This window comes from Hordeum vulgare, chromosome 3H (assembly GCF_904849725.1).
Source record: "Hordeum vulgare subsp. vulgare chromosome 3H, MorexV3_pseudomolecules_assembly, whole genome shotgun sequence".
NCBI lineage: Eukaryota > Viridiplantae > Streptophyta > Magnoliopsida > Poales > Poaceae > Hordeum > Hordeum vulgare.
The window spans coordinates 440,576,698-440,581,998 of record NC_058520.1 but is presented as its reverse complement, the minus strand read 5'-3'; positions in this window follow the sequence as shown (position 1 = coordinate 440,581,998).

Here is a 5,301-nt window from a genome sequence, read left to right as displayed (position 1 = left end):
TGAACCCCCGTTGTCAAGTATCCCGGGTCCTCTTCCCTCATAGCTTCGGCGGGAAGGGATCCCACAACGGCCAACTTTGAAGGGGAACAGGGGAACATGCTCCCCTACCCAAAGGCGGTCTTCGCCTGCAAAGTACTTGTCCGCGCTGCAGAGACGGAACCGTGGGTGACGTTTGCCCTACTAGCGGGTGGCTGCAGCTTTGGTGCACGAGAAGGGAAACCTTTGGTAGATGCTTATGGAACGCATGTACGCTCCCGCCTCCTTTAAACCAAAGGGGAAACTACCCCGTCCTGCCATCAACTGCTCACCTCTCCTTTCCAGGCGTCACCCTTGACTCTTGAGGCCCGGCTTTCCCTCGGAATGTCCGCCACTCCGGAGGTGTCCTAAGGAGGCCCCCTGCGGGTCTTGACGCTGTTCTTCCTCGTGAGGCTTGTCCCCTCACGAGGGCCTTACCATGAATGGTGCCAGGTCCGCTAGTTTGTCCAGGGGAGGCGGGCCCGCCCTGGGCCACAGACAGGCAGGTCTGGGTACCCCCATTCCCATAACACTGATAGACTCAAGTGCCTAAGCTTGAGGATACCTCGGAAGCATCCCCTCTTTCGTTTCCAACACTATCGGTAATCTTACTTAGAGCTATATTTTTATTCGTCACATAATATGAGTTTTCCTTGGAGCGTCATTTGATTTTCTTGATTTCTGTTAGGTGTTATTTATAATTTTGTTATCAATAAACAAGTTCCAAGAATTGCATTAGGATGCTTGCATTGCATGGTTTGATGCCTGCTGTGTAAAAAAACTCTTGATGTATTGTTTGAATTTTAATATTTCACTAGAATGTGGAAAGATTCTGCAATATTTACACAGTGTTTTCACATAAATTTTATAGCATGTCCCAAATTTTCATAAATTTTTGAGTTACAGAATTACACTGTTTCCATAAATTCCTACAGACTGTTCTGTTTGGACAGATTGTTGACATAGTTTTGGTATCTACTTATCCTATAGTTTCCATAGCCTATATAGGTAGATATAAATTGTGTAAATGATAGTAAATAGTATATTATGTTTGAAAATTATTACATAGCTTGTCTTAGCAATACATGAAGAGTTGATTTATTATTGTGTGTACTAACCTATCTCACGAGTTTCTTTTCGAGTCCTGTGTGGATGAAGGTTTTGGGAATAAGTGAAACCATGATATGAGAGGATTGTCCGAGATACGAAAGCTCAAGCTTGGGGATGCCAAAGGCACCCCAAGCCAATATTTCAAGAACTGTCAAGCATCTAAGCTTGGGGATGCTACGCATCCCACCTCTCTTCGTCAACTATCGGTTAGCCTATGTTGAGCCAAAAATTTTATTCGTTCACTTGATGCGTCCTGTTCTAGGAGTGCTATTTTTCTTTTTCTTTATGTTTAAATAAAATACTCAGACCTGAAAATCTTCATTGAGAGATAGGGAGAAAGTACTCACATAGCTACTTAATTGTTTGACTACTCATTGATCTTCACTTATATGTTTTGGAGTAGTTTTGTCATTTACTCTTGTGCTTCACTTATATCCTATGAGTAAATGGTTGAATGATTTGAATATCATGAATCTGAAATTATATATTTTATATACTTATCCCATGGGGAGTAATAACTTCACATATAAGAAGTATAGGTGAAAAATTTATTGAAAGATAGCAAACACCGCATTGGTCACTTGAACAATTCATGAAAGAATACTTAAGGAAGAGAGATTTCACATATAAATATTCTATCTTGGACATCTTCTATGATTGTGAGCCACGTTATTTTTTTTTCAAACTTGAGAAAATTAGTTAAAATTGGACAACGAAGACAACTTAATGAGTTATGTTTGGGTATATTTGTATAGTATATTGTTATGGATCCTCCAACATGTGGTGCTTGCTTCCACCTCATACTAGCCAAAACTTCCGCATCAAGTAGAAATACTACTTGCGCATCCAAACACCCTTAAACCAGTTTATCCAGGAGAGTCCACTATACCTACCCATGCATTGAGTAAGATCCTTCAAGCAAGTTTTCATGAGTGTAAGAAGCAATAAAAATTGCTCCTAAATATGTATGATCTTTTATTATAAGGGAAAATAAGCATTGTACGAACCTGTGATGGTAAAGAAATAAAAGCGATGTACTGCATAATAAAGGTTGCTATCACAAAGGGCAATATAGCGTGATGTTCCTTTGCATTAAGTGTTTGCACATCCAAAAACAAAAAGCGCATGACAACCTCTGCTTCCCTATGCGGAGGGCCCATCTTTTACTTTCTAGTACTTACCTTTATGAAAGAGTCAGGGTGATCTTCACCACTTCCTATATTTCTCCTTTTTCTCTTGGCAAGTGTCATGTGTTGGGGAATGATCTAGACATATATATCCACACAAATATATTTGATCATGAATTATTATTGTTGACAATTATCTTTATGATAAATAAGTTGGGAGGCGAAACATTAAGCCCCTATCTTTCTCTATTTTTGGTGGATGCTATTTGTTCTAAAAATATGCTTTGAGTGTTAGCAATCATGGAAGACTATACGATAGTTGAGTACGTGGAATTTGCTAAATCAAAAGCTCTTACATAGACGCTTCCCGAAAATAACATGAATTGCAATTGTTTGGTGAGTGAAAGCATAGTTTGTTAGTTTTGAAGAAACTTTATGGTCTATACTTTAACATGTGAATAGCTTGTTACTTCATCATGAGAAGTTTTATGAGATGAACTACTATTTATGATATATAATGATGCTAGAAAAAGAGTTTCGAACTATCATTGATCAAATTTATGCACTATGCTAGCATTCACACTTCATAATTTATTTCTGTTATGATGTTTTGAGTAGATTCCCTTTGTCTTATGGGTTGATTGATGATTTAGATTGGTGTGAGTTGCATGCTTTATTATTGGTGTTGTCCTATGGTGCTCTCCGTGTCTCGCAAGCATGAGGAATTCCTGCTGTAGGGTGTTTCAATACTTTCATGATTCTCTCATAGTGGCTTGCCATCCTATGATGTTTTGAGTAGATTCCCTTTGTCTTATGGGTTGATTGATGACTTAGATTGGTGTGAGTTGCATGCTTTATTATTGGTGCTGACCTATGGTGCTCTCTGTGTCTCGCAAGCATGAGGGATTCCTGCTGTAGGGTGTTGCAATACGTTCATGATTCTCTCATAGTGGCTTGCTTGAGTGACAGAAGCATAAACCCGAGTAGGTGGGTTGTTGTGTATGGGATAAAGGGGACTTGATGCTTGACTGCTATGGTTGGGTTTTACCTTAATTATAATTAGTAGTTGCAGATGCTTGCTAGAGTTCCAATCATAAGTGCATATGATCCAAGTAGAGAAAGTATGTTAGCTTATGCCTCTCCCTCGTATAAAATTGCAATAATGATTACCGATCTTGTTAACAATTGCCTAGGACAATTATGCACACCGACCCATCACTATTCCTGACTCGCTATTTGTAATATATTTTATATATTCTAACTTTACGATAACATCACCTGTTTTTATATTTTAGTTCTCCATTGTCATGCAAAGCTATTCTCTTCATACCCACAACATAGTTTTATTTCTCGTTCCTAGTTGGAAGCAAACGTTCGACGTACGTAGAGTTGTATCAGTGGCAGATAGGACTTGAGAGAATATTGTTCTTACCTTAAGCTCCTTGTGGGTTCAACACTCCATACTTATCATTTCCACCTTTTGAAATTTCTACGATGATTCCTTGCACTTGGGGATTATCACACGGTAGGATGCGCCGATGAAGAGCAACTTGAATCACATCGGTACGTTGGTTTGCGTCCACTCTCTGTTGGAGGAATTTTTGCATAATCTTCACATCCCTAGAAAACCCCGAGACTATGCATTTCTTGACCGAGGAGGTTAACCTCACTTGAGGGCTGGACTTGAAATCGGCAGGCTCTACCCAATTTGCTTCCCCTGGTTCGGTGGTGTAGAATCACTCCTTTTGCCAGCCCTTGATAGGGTCTATAAAGGTGCCCTTTGTCCATACAACCTTGTAGAGCTTGCTTACCACCGCCCCGCTGCAATCGGCATGCTAGATGCTCACCAATTTTGGCTTGACGTTGAACGTCTTAATCTAGAGCCCGAAATGCGGATGAACCCGCAAGAAAGCGTCGCATACAATGATGAAGGAGGTAATGTGCATAATGGAGTTGGGAGAGAGGTCATGGAAATCCAATCCATAGTAGAACATGAGGCATCTGGCGAAAGGGTGAAGGGAAAGCCTAGGCCCCGGAGGAAATGGGGAATGAAGACTACCCACTCACACGGCCTTGGAGTCGAGATCGCTTGGTGTGCCTCCGCCGCCCGGTGAGCAATGTCAGGGGAAAGGTAACTGGAGCGCTTTAGCTCCCGGATGTAAGCGTCGGAGACGGTCGACGCCTCCCACTTGCCATGAGAGTCGGCCATGGTGCGAGCTCAAAGACGAAGACGGGAAAAGAGAGCGGAAAAGGGATTAGATCTGGGCGCTCGAACTTGGAGGAGGCAAGAGAGAAGCCGAGGATGCTGGTGGTAAATATCTTTGGATCTTTTCGTCCTTTTTATAAGGGACTATAATACCAAGAGTCCCCTTTACTGCGTCATTTGCTCCGCCACTCTCCCCTTTGAGACATTGTGCGTGTAGGTAAGCCTATGCAGTTATTCGTATCACAGTAAATGCGGAAGCACGATCTCCTCGAGAGGACGTGCCCCATGAAATATGGCCCCAAGCCGCGGTTCAAGGTGACCTTTCATTAGGAAAGCCTGCCAATTGAGGGACTAATCACACATGGGTTTTAAAAATGCCCTTACTAAAAAAGATGCGAGTTTTAAAATACATGCAGGTTACCGAAGCAATCAAATCAGAGTCAGCCGAGCATGAGTGGAACTCACCTTGCAAGTCGATTACTATATATGTGCGGCAGCCGAAGAGTTAACACATGACGTTGAAGGCTAGTTCGGGGCCTACTGAGGGAGTTCGGGAACTTGGGGTCCTCGGGCGGTCGGTTAATGAATGACGAGTGGGCCCGTTGGGCCGTTGTCGGGACCCCGATCCTAAGCCACAAAATTCCAGCTTGTAACACATCATATCACTTTGTGGCCTCATGCACTGTAATCCCCACGGCTGCCACCTTACCTTGGGGGGGACCGTTTGTGCCTTTTGGCTCACGTATATGACTATGTCGCCAACAATCATATGTCAGAGAACCCAGGTCGACATGGCTAGTTATGAACCCAAGTGGTACATCCGTACAGCGACATGCATACATA